Source organism: Hylobates moloch, unplaced genomic scaffold, assembly GCF_009828535.3.
Source record: "Hylobates moloch isolate HMO894 unplaced genomic scaffold, HMol_V3 SCAFFOLD_21, whole genome shotgun sequence".
Lineage (NCBI taxonomy): Eukaryota > Metazoa > Chordata > Mammalia > Primates > Hylobatidae > Hylobates > Hylobates moloch.
This window is the reverse complement of record NW_026652296.1, coordinates 12,858,064-12,872,724: the sequence shown is the minus strand read 5'-3', so window position 1 is coordinate 12,872,724 and position 14,661 is coordinate 12,858,064.

Sequence of the window (14,661 nt, the reverse complement as noted above, 5' to 3'; positions counted from 1 at the left end):
GCAGGGTGACCTCTCCCCTCAAAGAGCAAGAAATAACTCTGTGCAATTTCTAAAGATTTACAAGAGAGGATTTTTAAACCTTTCACTTCTTTATTCCAACTAGCACATTTGAAAGCATAAAATGCACAAAGAAGACCTGCTATTTACAATCACTTTCACTAAGCCAGCATTATATTCAAAAACAGCAGATAAAGCTCATGGCTTTGATGAAAGGGGTAGTCTTCTCATTGGAAACAATACAGCTCCCCATTCTGGGGAGAATTTAAAGAAAATAATTTGGAAGGACATTTGGCTTGGCATGACACAATCAAATGATTTCAGATCACAAATGTAATAATTTGATGTTGCTTTAAAACCAAACATTTCAGAAGAATCTGGCATCACATTCTCTTCTGAGTCTGTGAAACTGAATTCTGGGTGAGTCTGAATTCCCACAGCAGGAATGAGGATAGAAAAGATTTGATGGCAGAAACCTGGTACTGTGTGGTTATCACGTGGGTTAAAGACGTAGGCTTGGTTAACCCACTAAACCTGCTTAAGTATGAGGCTCACCTGAGAAGGTGATATGGACAAGCCCATCCGATGGGTCTGAGGGCTCTTCACCAGGAGTAGAGCAAGGAGGATGGCCCCAGTGTCTCCGTCTCTGAACACGTTTAGCGGGAGGGCTGTAGAGCCTGGACAGATCACCACTGGCTCCATGGGGAAATTTCAGCAGCACTCATTGCCTGTGTCTGTTCTGTGCCAGGCACTGCGCTCAGAGTGGGGATTTGGGATTCACCAGGGCACGAGGCGACGTGCCTCTGTCCTCATGGAGCCTAAGTGCTGGTGGAGATGGACAGTGCAGATTCCAACCGCAAATGACGAGGCACTTGCAGGTAGGCGTCAGCACCAAGAAAGAAATGAAGGGTGCGTGTCGCTGACTCTGGTGGTGGCAACTTAAATAGGACCATGAGGGAGGGCCTCTCTGAGGAGGTGACATTTGAGCTGAGGCCTCACCAATTAGGAGGAATAAGCTGTAAATTATATGGGATAAACTCAACCCAAGGACTTTTAAAATAATGTAAGGTGTTATGGCTCTTTCAGAATTTGTCTAGCATGTTTTCTGGTTTTCACTCCGAGATGGGTTCAGGAAGAGGCTTTTGTGCCCAGCTTGTGGCCTGTTCTTTGCACTTGTCGGGGAGGGGTCCCCTTCTCCCACAGCTGTCCCCCCAGGACCTGCTCCCAGGTGGGGTCAGGTTTTCACCAGAAAGCCCTCCATGCAAAACAAGAACAACAACAAAACAAAACAAAACGAAAAAACAACAATTGAATATGATTTAGTTGCCAACTTTTGCATTTTAATTCTAAAAATCTGTATTTTCGACTTCATTGGAAATCACACTATCTGGCCAGGCAGGGCTGGGATCTGGTGGATTCTGGGATTTCGGTTTCTGGTTAGGGAGGGTATTTGGGGTTTGCCCCTCCAGCATCTGTCGCAGTGTGGAGTAGGGGTGGAGGCCCAGGCTCAGTGGGGGGCACTGCAGTGGCCGAGGGCCTGGGCTGTCTCCAGACGGCCGGATGGACCCTGCCACTTCCTGCTTGGGGTGGGCTGGGGTTCTTTGCTGCCTCTCCTCCCAGCCCACAGCCTCTTGAACTCCACTGAGACCACCCCCATGTGAGGCTGGGAAGGGAAACCTGCCTTTGTAAGTGAAATCAGGTGAAATCAGGCTGTGACTGTGTCAGAAACTAAAAGACCCTGTCATAAGCGTGGCCAGGAAGACTGTCACCATTGTGGCATGCAAATGACACAGACGCATGGGACAGCATCTGCCAAGAGATGAGCCAGGTGAGGGGAGGTTGTCGTGGAGGGAGGAGGGGTCCTCCCCACAGCAGCAGTGCCATCCCTCAGAAAAACGGCCCCTGGGGAGGGACGCGTTCCAAGGAGGCCCCGTGCAGTGCAGAGTGGGTGGCTTGAGGCCTGAATGCCGGGCACACGGAGCAGTCAGTGTCCCCGTGGGAGCAGGGGTGCTCTCAGCCAGGTGATTGGGGTCCTTGGATGGTCAGCCCCAGAGTGCGTGTGAGGGGGTGGCCCTCTGCTCTGTCCCTTCTGAAGCAGCCGTAAGGGAAGGAGGCTAAAGAGCTCACAGCATCAGATGAGCCTGGGTGCAGGTCCCACTTCCTGCCAGGCCAGTGCCTCTGAGCCTCAGTTTCCTCATCTGTATAGTGGGGTTGATCCCAACCATGTATACTGCCTGCCTGCCATGTGCCAGGCCCTTCTTACACATCTTTTATTGCTTGGGGGTGCGGACTTTATTATCCTCCTTTAGAATTGAGAAAGAAGAGGCACAGAAAGGTTAAACCACTTACCGGGGGTCACACAGCTGCTATTGCAGAGTAAAGTCTCCAGACTCAAATGGAGCACTGAGCCCCGCCCTGGGCGCCAACAGGTGCTCCAGGAATGTCCGGTGCCATTTATCATCCTCATCACCTGCTGGGAGCTCTCGTCCCATCATGCAAACCCCGTGAGCGTGAAGTGAGGGGACACGTGCAGGATCGAGTGTACTGGTGGGTGACGGAAATAAAGTAATAACCACAGGATGATATTCACAACCCATATTAGTGCTAGCAACAGCCACATCTGCCTGCTTCTCTGGGCCCAGGATTGCCTGCAAGCTCCCAGGAGCTGGTCCTAGGTGGGTGAGAAGAAGGGTCTGACGTTATGGGAAGGAGCAGCTTGCCCAGCTCATGGCCTGTTCCGTGCATTGGGAGTCCCTGCCCCCCACAGCTGTCCCCCAGGGCCTGCTCCCAGGTGGGCTCAAGAGGCCACAGGCCTAAGCAGCTTCAGGTCAGGGTTCTGCCGGTTACTGTGTGCCTGTGGGAGTGACATCCCCACCCCCAACCTTCCTGCCCTGCCAGCTGCTGGACACATGGCAGCTACAGGGCATGAACCCTGAGACCAGGACCTCTGTGGGTCCCATGGCACAGAGCCTCCTCCTCCCTGCCCGACTGAGAAGGAGGAGGCGCGCCTCAGGGTGAATCCTGCCCCCCTGCTCGCTGCAAGATAAATGGCCTGTCGGTTGAACACCTCACAATGGGATGTGTCTTAGCGTGGAGTTTATCAAATCGCAGGCTGTGTTGCATTAGTGGGTCTTGAAATCAATTTAGAGGATCAAGCCCCGCGTTGAAAATCTGCAATAGACCAGAATAGACTAGGTCAGGAGACATCAGAGCGCGTTGTGTGCAGCGAGGGTGAGTGTCGTTTGGGGAAACGTGCTGCGTTTCTGTATAAACGGATGTGCGTGTGTGTGCTGGGTGGCAGTTTGCAATGGGTTTCTTACGGTGGTTGCACTAAAAACATTAGCGAATCTCTGTACTCACCGCCTTACGGTAACACAAAGGGGAATCACCTAGCGGTGATCGTTTTCCTCAGAACCTTACATTTCCCTGATTTGAGACCTGTTTATAAGACTGAAAAACAGTTCTAAGCTGGTGCCAAGAGTTTTGGTTACATCAGGGGTAAGGCTGTGGCTCTCTCATCCCACAGTCGGTGCTGAGGGGTGGAGGGGAAATGAACTGCAGGAAGAAGTGATGAACGTGAGAGAAATGAGACCGGGAAAGGGAGAGGCTCTGAAGGCAAACAGAGAGGGGGAGAGGAAGGGACCTGGGGAGGGGTCTGTGGCTGGGAGGGAGAGAAAGGGGGTGGGGGGTTATTTCTGAAGCTCTACGAGCTGCTTTCCTGCATTGCTGAGTCAGCGCTGCCTGGACTCAGAAACACTCATTGTCCACTCAGTGACCCCTTGGAGCTTAAGAGCTCTGTTAGGATCTGAAATGTGTCTGGCAGATCTTCAGAGCCATTCAGTTTTCATCCCATGTGGGACCTGGACACACGTGCATACAAACGAACATGCTTACACATATACACACACAGATACACATGCCCACACACACTCATGCATCCATGTGCTCACACACAGATACACTCATACATGTACATTCATGGACATGCGTGCATACAATGCCCATGCATATATGCACGCTGATACATACACATTCACACAGACACACTCATATGCACACACTAACACACTTACATGTACACTCACACTCATGCTCCCTCCTACATGCACTCTCCCACACCCACACATGCCCACGCACTCACAGACACAGTGAGTCAGGTGTATTTAATATGCAGTTCGTGCCTGTGCCTCCCCCCAGATCCCCATGTGACCTGCTCATCAGAGGAGGCCCAGAGTCCTGGGGGGAGCCGTGGTGTCCCTCCACTTGATCTCCATGACAATCCATCCCGACACTGGTTTGTGAGTGTGAAAGCTTCAGGGCCCACATGACCTCCCGCGTTAATTCATGCAGATCAGCTGTTCACTACTCAATGCTCCCATGTTATGTGAGGCAGCGAGGCACAAAATTGGCATCTGCTGTGGGGTGTGTGTGTGTGTGTGTGTGTGCACGCGTGTGTGTGTATGTGGTGAGCTTGGCACACAGGTAGGATGAGGTTTGGGGCAAAAGAGCATGAAAGATACAGCCAATAGTAATTGGATTACAGTTGTTGATTGCTTTCAAATGGCTTAACATAGAATATTCATCCCAAAGATATATTACATCTGGTGGTGAATTCTAGAGCATCTCACAGATAGAATGGGGGTAAAAGGAGAAACGACACACTTGCAAACTTGATGAAATTTCCCACACGGTCCTGAAACCGCTGGTGGAATGGGGGATTGCAGTCCGGGTATGAGGCATTCGAGAGAATCTGAATGTGTCCCCCAAAGTGCTCCCCAGAGACCAGCACTGATCAAGCCGTGGAAAGCCCAAGACAGGTTCTGGGCTCTGCCTTCGTTGAACACAGGGGTGGAGGGGCTGGGGAGAGAGGCAGAGGCTGAGAATGGCTGGAGACAAATGGTCGGATTCGATTCTTTTATCTGTAGCAGGGACTCAAACCCAGGGTGTCCTGGCTGCTGGGAGGTTGAGCAATGCTGGGCCGTATTTCGACACATGGCTTCACTGGCTGAAGCAGGGCTATCCTGTGGCCGAGACCCCCTCTTCCAGCCCTGCACAGGTCCCCTGACCCCCAGGCCTGCAGGCATTCACATACCCCCCTGCAAAGCCCCCAATCCTCCTTGGGCAAGGACAGGCACAGCTTCACGACATGGTCCTCCTGCCCTATGTGGGCAGAGTTGAGCCCCCAGAGCTGAGAGGGAGGCTCCCCAATACCCATCTCCCCGATAATGGCCAATGCTCCTCAAAGGGTCACTTCCAAAGAATGCCAGGTGGCAGGCACCAGGTTTTGGCATCTGATATGCTCCCATCCGCTCCCTGGGGACCCAAGCAATCATCCTTTGTAATCTCTGACGGGGAACAACTGGCCGTTGTCCTTTAATTAGCAGGGGACACACTAAGCTATGGTCTCCTGCAGGCTCCGTGAACATCCGTGAAATCAGCCTGGTGACTCCAAGCTCGGTGCAGACTTCGGGGACCCATAGTGGCCAAGGGGAGCCCCCGTCCCCAGTCTGGCTCTGAGAACAGCCTCCAGGAGAAACTGCCAAGCCGCTGGGACTCGTGGCAGCTGCTCAAACTGGCAAGTTTTTTCTTGCAAATTGAGATCCAGGCTGCGATCTGGGCTGGCTCTGCACATTCCAGCCACCTGTTTTACCTGCTGGTTTGAGCTGCCTTGGTACCTCTGAGGGCTGCTTGTGTGTGGGTGGGGGCTGCTTTTGAACACATGGCTGCCCCGTGGGCTGCGCCTTCTCCACTTCTTCTGGCCTTATTAAATGATGGTTATTGCAGGGAGGATGCAGCGCCAAGCATCCTCTTATGCAGCGCCGTGAGATGCGGGGTGTCCAGTGTCCCAGGAGAAATTCAAGCCTCATTTCCCTCTGAGACACTGGGATGGGGCCACGTGCAGCGTCTTAGTGCCCGGATCCCGAGTGTGTCGTCTGAGTCTGTGCATGGGGTGCCAGGGCCAGGCCTCGGGCTGTGTGGGACGGGATTGAAATGTGTCTGATGGGAGGGCCCAGGTCACACCCACCAGAGGCGAAGAGTGCACAGATGTAGATGCCAGTGCCTGCCCAAGTCACCAAAAATGGTGAAAGTGAGCTGCTGGGAAGCCTTTGGGCCAGAGGCTGATGATGTGGAATCCTCGAGGGGACGGCCCGCTGCTCAGGGCAGAAGGGGACATCCTGATGCGGCACCTGTGACAGCCCTCCAGTGTTCCCGACACCCAGACCCGCTATCCCTGGAGACCTGCAGAGGGAACCACTGCTGATGAGAAGGCGTCTCCGTCACTTGCTTTGTCTCCCCTTGGTCACCGCAAACACATGCTCACAGCCCTCGGGTGACAAGCTTGTGTTTCTGCCCCCTTCTGATGCCCCTGCTCTACAGGTGTGGCCACTGCTCCTGGCTTGCAGTGTCTGTGCAGCTATGACAGCCCAGGTTCCTCTCAGGGCGGGTGTCCCTCCTGCAGAAAGCTCACCCTGTCTCCTGGGCCCCGCCCTGCTCCTGAACAGAGGAGGGAAGGACTGGGGTGGTGGCTGATGGATTCTCATGTCACCTCTTTCCTGTATTCCCCTGGGCTCTTCCTTCAGCGCCTCCACCCTGCACCCTGATGACTCACTGTGTCTCACGTAGGAAGCCCCCGGTGACATCTCATGCCCTGTACACAGGTCCCTGCAGCCCGGGCCCCTCCTCAGCTCTGCTGCCTCTGGCGGAAACCCCACTTTCACCCCTCCCTCCTTACATCTGGCGGGGAGTGCAGGTGGCTCGCTGGAGGGAAGCCACATGTGAGACCCACACGACGCACCAACCCCCACTGTGCAGACCCCACCCCATCTATTTTCTTCCATCCCTTCTGCAGTCAACACAGCCCTGGCTCTGCATTCGGCCCTCTCTGTACAGGGCTGTGTCTGGGCAGATGGGCTGGGGTGTGTTGTGGATGTCACAGCCTGGCCTGTGCAACAGGAGGCTCCAGGATCCCTTTAGGGGTAGGGTAGGGGGCGGGAGAGTGCAGGTTAAATGGGATGGGCAGGGGCAGGCAGGCAACAGGGGTGATTAATTTTTCTCAAAGTGTTGCCAGGCTACCTTTCAATTCCTTGTCTGTGGCCCAGGCCAAGAAAAGCGAATGTTCTGCTGCCAACCTGGCTTGTCTTTTAATCACACCCTTTGCTTGTCAGTTTAGACACCCTGGTATACTCTCATTGCTTTTTAGCAATCTTTGCAACTTGCTGGACTTTTCCACCCAAATAGGAACAGTAGACCATGTGTACTGTGTGCCAGGCACTGTGCTAAATGCATTAGCTATGTCAATCCTCACAATAGCCCTATGAGATTGGCACTATCATTACCCTTATTCTGTAGATGTGGAAATTGACACAGAGAGGTTAATTAACTAGCCCAGAGTCACTCAGCTACTGAGTGGCAGAGCTGAGATTTGAACCTAGGCAGCTTGGCTAGGGTCTATGCTCTTAATCTCTCACTGTAGGGGCTCTTAAGTGAGTCCCCAGCTTCCATGGCTTCAGTTGAAGGGGCTTCTCTGTGGAGGCAGGGCTAGGAGGAAGTTTATCCATTAGGTTCTACAGCAACCACCTAGAAGGATGGGATTGGCTGTGACTCAGACTCTACCCTTGCTGCTGCCTCTGCCTTGGAGCTCTGTCCCCGGCTCATCCCAGGATCTGCTCCTTCCCCCTCCTCAGGACTCAGTGAAGCATTGCAGAGGATATTTGCTGAGCACCTGCTATCTGCCAGGCACTGTGTTAGATGTAGGGGATCTCGCAACAAACAAAATTCCTGCTTTTATGGAGTAGACATTCAATAAGTGGAGAGGGATAAACAGATCAGTGAAAGGTACGCATGTCAGCTGCTAATCCATGCTACGGGGAGACATTCAGCAGGCTTGGGGATAGGAAGCCCCAGGTATGTGGGAGGGTGTGTTAGCTTCCTGTGGTTGCTGTGACAAATCACCAGCAACCTGATAGCTTCAAACAACACAGATGGACTCTCTCCTAGCTCTGGAGGTCAGAAGTCTGCCGTCGGTTTCACTGGGCTAAGTCAAGGTGTCAGCAGGGCTGGCTCCTGTTGGAAGCAGTGAGGGCAGGATTCTTTGTGTTTTCAAGTGTCTGTATTTTTTTTTCTTTTCTTTTCTTTTCCTTCTTTCTTTCTCTTCTTTCCCTTCCTTCCTTCCTTCCTTCCTTCCTTCCTTCCTTCCTTCCTTCCTTCCTTCCTCTTCTTTCTGTCTCTCTTTTTTCTTTCTTTCTTTCTTTCTCTTTCTTTCTTTCTCTTTCTTTCTTTCTTTTTCTTTCTTTCTTTCTTTCTTTCTTTCTTTCTTTCTTTCTTTCATTTCTTTCTTCTTTCCTTTCTTTCCTCTCTCTGTCTCTCTTTTTCTTTTCTCTCTCTCTCTTTCTGTCTTTCTTTTGAGGCAGGCTCTTGCTCTGTCACCCAGGCTGGAGTGCAGGGGTGTGATCTTGGCTCACTGCAACCTCTGTCTTCTGGGTTCAAGCGATTCTCCTGCCTCAGCTTCTCAAGTAGCTGGGACTATTTGCAGGCACCACTACGCCCAGCTAATTTTTGTATTTTTTAGTAGAGATGGGGTTTCAGTCTAAGTTGGCCAGGCTGGTCTCAAACTCCTGACTTCGGGTGATCTGCCTGCCTCAGCCTCCCTAAATGCTGGGATTATAGGCACGTGCCACCGCACCTGGCCTGTATTTTCTTTTAAGCTCCTCGTATTCCTGGGCTTGTAGCCCCTTCCTCCATCCTCAAGCACATGATTCCAGTCTCTGCCCTGTCATACAGCTCCTCTGACTCAGACCCTCCTGCCCTCCTCTTATAAGGACCCCTGTGATTACACTGGGCCCACCCAGGTCATCTAGAGTCATCTTTCTATCTCAAGATCCTTCACTTAACTACATCAGCAAAGCCCCTTTGCAATGGACATACACACAGGTCCCAGGGGTTTTAATGTGGACACATATGGGGGGCCCTTCTTCAGCCCCCTACAGAAGGTGGTTGGTGATTTTCAATAGGATGATCAGGGAAGACCCCGCTGAGAAGCCACCATTTGAGCCAAGACCGGAGGAGCTGAGGCTGTGGGCCAGGATGACATAGAGGGTGGAGCCTTCCAGGCAAAAGAACAGTGAGTACAAAGCCTGCAACAGGTGTGCTGGCATGTTCCAGGAAAACCGGGGAGGGAGCCACAGCTGCGGCCGAGTGAGGAGAGGAGCAGCGGGAGGTGAGGTCAGAGAAGCCTTGGGGACAGAAGTTGCGGGCCTCATGGTTATCATGAAGCTCGGGGTTTTACTCTGAGTATGTGGAAGCCATGGAGGGTTCTGAGCAGAGGAAGCACAGGACCTGACCTGGGTTTCACAGGCTTCCTCTGGCTGCTGTGTGGAAAATAGGTAAATGGGGCAAGAGTGGAAGAAGGGAGGCCTGTAGGGAAGCTTTTGCACAACGGCCCGGGTGAGAAAAACTCATGGCTTGGTCCAGATGCTGGGATGTGTCCCCTACATCCCCTTTCAGGAGCAGGCACACATGTGCCACAGCCCAGGGGGTTGCCTGCTGAGAGCTCACAGCTGAGACCCTCCCCAGAAAATGCCCCTGGCCGACAGGAACTGCTTTGTCCAGTCACCCTTCCTGGGGTCCATCCATCTCCAAAGACTAGTAGTAAACGCAGGGGTCTAAAGGTCCAGACCCTTGACTCAATTCATCACAGTTCTGAAGGGCCATCTTCGCTGCAGACTTCCTCAAAGGATGGATTGCAAAGTCATGCGTAGAGCGTGCAGGGCTCGGGTGTCTATCTATATGTCTCTCTATATTTTAGGATCCCTGTCTACATTAGCAATTTGTTTAAAAATATATTTCAAAATTCCTGGGCCCACGTGAGGTCTAGTGATTTATCCATGAAGGTATAGAATAACGGATAGAGAAGGGGTATTTATGTGGTTTATTGTCCAACAGATCGTGTGAAAGATTTTCATCATGTCCAGGCACCACTGCTTCCTGGTCAGGCCCATGTTATATACGAGAACAATGGTACAAGTCAAAGGCAAAGCAACACGTCCCCCTGTAAAAACTGTCAGTGTAACCATCCACTTCCGTATCTGTCCAGTCACTTAACAGATATTGACAGACCACCTTTAAACACAGGCTGCTGTGCTGGTGTCTGGGACACAGCGGTGAGTAAGAGCCATCTGATCTCATGACGCTCTCAGGAAGTTCCAGTCTCTGAGGATGGACAGCATGCAGGTCAACACATAAACATCATTCAGACTGTGAAAAATACAATAAAGGACACAGATTGGGAGATGGGATAAAGAGTCATGGGGGTGGAGCTACTGTCTCATTTTGGGTGGTCTGGGAAGGCCTCTCTGAGGAGGTGACATGTGGGCTGAGTTCTGAAGAATAAGAAGGGTCTGCCATGGGTGATTTGAGGGAACAGCATGCTAGGTGGAGGGAACAGCAAGTGCAAAGGCCAGAGATTAGGAGGATCAAAGATGAGGCCAGGGTATCCAAGAAGTCAGGAGAGTGCTAAGAGATGGGGATGCAGAGATGCTGTCAGGTGAGATAGAAAGAGAGGGGAGTTGGCCGGGCGCAGTGGCTCACGCCTGTAATCTCAGCACTTTGGGAGGCCGAGACGGGTGGATCACGAGGTCAGGAGATCGAGACCATCCTGGCCAACATGGTGAAACCCCATCTCTACTAAAAATACAAAAAATTAGCCAGGCGTGGTGGTGGGCGCCTGTAGTCCCAGCTACTCGGGAGGCTGAGGCAGGAGAATGGCATGAACCTGGGAGGCAGAGCTTGCAGTGATCCGAGATCGCGCCACTGCACTCCAGACTGGGAGAGAGAGCGAGACTCTGTCTCAAAAAAAAAAAAAAAGAAAAAAGAAAGAGAAGGGAGCCAGGCGTGGTAGCTGACACCTGTAATCCTAGCACTTTGGGAGGCAGAAGTGGACAGATTGCTTGAACCCAGGAGTTTGAGATGAGCCTGGGCAATGTGGCGAGACCTCATCTCTACACACACACACACACACACACACACGCACACGCACACAAAGCCAGATGTGGTGGCACATGCCTGTGATCCCAGGTACTTGGGAGGCAGGAGGATCACTTGAGCCTGGAAGGTTGAGGCTGCAGTGAGTCAAGATCATGCTTCTGTAATCCAGCCTGGGTGGGTGACAGAATAAGAATCTGAGTCCAAAAAAAAAAAAAGGAAAAAAAGAAAAGAGAATAGAATTGTCACATTTTATTGCAATGACTGTGTTTTATTTCATTTAAACAATTTTCTCTCCCCTTTGAGACCAGCCTGACACTCAGGAGATGGGGAGAGCCTTCCTCTCATTCTGCCTCACGAGCAGCTCGAACCTGCTTCCTTAAATCTCCATCAGCTCCGGCAAGCCATTGGGCTCTGCTGGCTGTAACGCTGCTCCCTGTTTACCAGAGGCTTTTGCAGGCACATTAAATGTTTCACTCAGACTCTGAACTAGATCGAGCCACAGAAAGCTTTGATTCATGGAGCTGCTGGTCCCCATTACCCCAAGATATGCATTCTTTCTTTTCGTTAAGGAATTAAGGTGCCATACTGAAACTTTAATCTGTAAATGCAGGTAAATAAAATATGATTACTCTACTGAAACAGGACCCCGAGGGAAATATGTGTTTAATAGCTCTAGCATTTGGGGCAATAATTTCCACATTCCATTCTGTTTGTATAATGTATTATACTTTCCAAAAATATTTTCTCATGCACCAGTTCATTTGTGCTTATTTAGTATGTGGAAGGTATTTACATGTTGCACATATTTATAGCTGTTTTCCCAACCAAGTAAAAAGAGAAAAAGGGAAAAGAAAAATAAAACGCCTGCAGGTCCTCAGTTGCACGTACTTTCTGGTCAGTACAATGAACTCACATTTGCATTCTTTCCTTGTCTCTTATTTCATCCTTTTCTTTCTCCATGGTGTGTATTTAACATTAACCATAAACCAGTTCTTCTCCTCTCTCTTTCACTCATAAACATGTAGGGGTGGGCAGCTTTTGCTCTTGTCCATCCAACATTCATTCCTCCTTCTAATTGCACTGCCCTAATTTTATTCTCAGCAATGACACCTCCCCTCTTCAATCCATGTGTGTGAGTGGACTCTACTAAGACCCCAGCCCTAGATTTGGTCTCATGCCCCAGGCCTGGACAATCAGTGTATTCTCTCTCTCCACCTCCACCTTCATTCTCTTAGGTCAGAGTGATTCCTGGATGGCCAATGAAACTTTGGTTTGATTTACTAGACTTTGGTTTGATTTACTAGAAAGAACACCTCTCTTTTTATTGGACTGGTTTCTGTGAGAGTGTAAGCAGGGCCACAGAGCAGAAACTTCTTGTCCGTGAATCCACTGCACAGGAAAATAGAGCCTTGTAGACATCAATCATTTGAGCGACTGGATGCAGCCATGCCTGAAGCCACCATCCTTAGGGCAGGTTTTCTCAACCTTGAGACTATTGACAGTTTGAGCTGGGTATTTCTTTGTTGTAGAGACTGTCCTGAGCATTGCCAGATGTTTAACAACATCTCTGACCTCTACTCACCAGATGCCAGTAGCATGCCACCCTCCCACCCGCCACTCCCATCGTGACAACCAAATATGTCTTCAGGTGTTGCCAAATGTCCCTGGGGAGAAATTTCCTCCACTAAGAACCACCATCCTAGACTGCCCGTAAGTTATGCGGGTCAATAATTATCCGTTTTGCTTATTTCTGCTTGAGTTTCTGTTCTTGTCTTCAAGGGGCTTTCTGCCCAAAGGAGAACTGTACCTTTAGGATGGACCTTCCAAGGGAACTTTCTCTGAATTGCCCAGTGTGGATGGTGAGAGGGACAGTCTGCATTTGGTCAGCTCCATGAGGGAGAAAGGTACCAGAGAGAAAGTGTTGAGTGAGCACTTGTTTATGAGGTACTGAAGGATCAGGAGAGGAATTGATCCCCGTGGGCTCTCATGCTTAGGGAAGTCTTCCTGGAGGAGGTGAATCTTACAGGGTTCATAGAGGTAGTAAAGAGGGAGGAGAGGTTTGTGAATGTGTATGTGTTGGGGGGAACCTGTGAGCATGAAACAGGATGGAATGGGGTGAGTGGGTTGGCAGGAGGTGCTGAGGAGATCATCTGGCCAAAGCCAGAGGGGTGTGTCAGGCAGTCATTTGCGCTGGGCTGACAGATGGGTCCAGAATCAATGCCAAGCTAAATAAGCTAGAATTTAAACATCCAAAACATATTTACCACCATCACCATGTGTGGTAGACAAAATAATGGTCCCTTAAAGATATTCATGTCCTCACGCCCAGAATCTGTGACTATGTTACACGGTGTGAGAAACAGGACTTTGCAGAGGTGACTAAGTGAGGGACCTTGGGATGGGGATATGGTCCTGGATTATCTAGAGGGGACCAATGTAATCATAAGGGTCCTTATTAGAAGGAGGCAGGAGGACCCGGGTCAGAGGTAATGAGATGATGTGAGCAGAGGGAAAGAGGAGGAGGTATGAGGACGACAGTGGAAGGGGGAGTGATGTCATTGCTTCCTTAGGAGTGGGAAGAAGGGCCACGAGCAGTGGAGGAATGCGGCAGCCTGCAGAAGCCAAAGCAGGAAAGTCGGCAGCTTCTCCCCCAGAGCCTCTGGAGGGATGCAGCCCTGTGGACCCCCAGATAGTAAATTTGTGTGTGATTTTTCAAGCCACTAGCTTTGTGGAAATTTGTTACAGTGGCAATAGGTAACTCATATACTGTGCTTGCCCAATTAGCATGCAATTTGTATGTTATTACTTGATTTTTTTTTGTTTGAATTGACTGTATTTACTTTCCTCCAAATGAAGATTTCACCCTCGGTGTTCATATCTGTGAAAACACAGGGTTGATGGCTGAGTATACATTTTTCCCCAAAATGAATGGAAATAAATACATGACTTAAACATGACTTTAAAAAACTTGTTTGTCCATGTTACGTGTGAAATCATCTAGTGTCTTCCTGGTGGTCTGGTCACATATACTTTGGACTCATTAGTGGGATAAGGAGAGTTGTGGAAGTCTTCTGAACAGGGGAGGGAGGTGATGGAAAGTGCCACAGTCTTAGCAGACTCCATGTAGATGGAGTGCTTTGGATGTGTTGGCAAAGGGAACTACAGCCAGGGTCGGCGGGGAGGGGTTCCAATAGTTAGCAAGAAGACATGAGATCCAAACTGTGGTGGAGGATGGGAATGAAAAAAGAGCAAAAGAGCCAATGGGAAACAAAGGAAGAATAATCAGGATCATTACTGATCATGAAACTGACCCAATAGTCCCACAGAGAGTTGCTTTTTTTTTTTTTGATAAACATGGAAATTGGCCTTTCTGGTCTTAAAGCTTGAAACTTATATTTGTTTTATCTGAGTTCCTTCCTCAAGAAAGGATCCCTAGGCCTTCAAAAGTATCAAAGAACTGAAACTTACCAGATTACCACATCCGGACAATGAAATGCATTCAAGATGATTGTTTTTTTGCCCCTCCCTAACTCCTGTTTACTTACTCATTGTTACATTTCTTCTCAGCTATATAAAAACGCCTAGTTTTAGTTGATCAGGGAGATGGATTTGAGACTGAGCTCCCATCTCCTTGGCTGCAGCACCCGATTAAAGCCTTCTTCCTTGGCAATACTCATTATC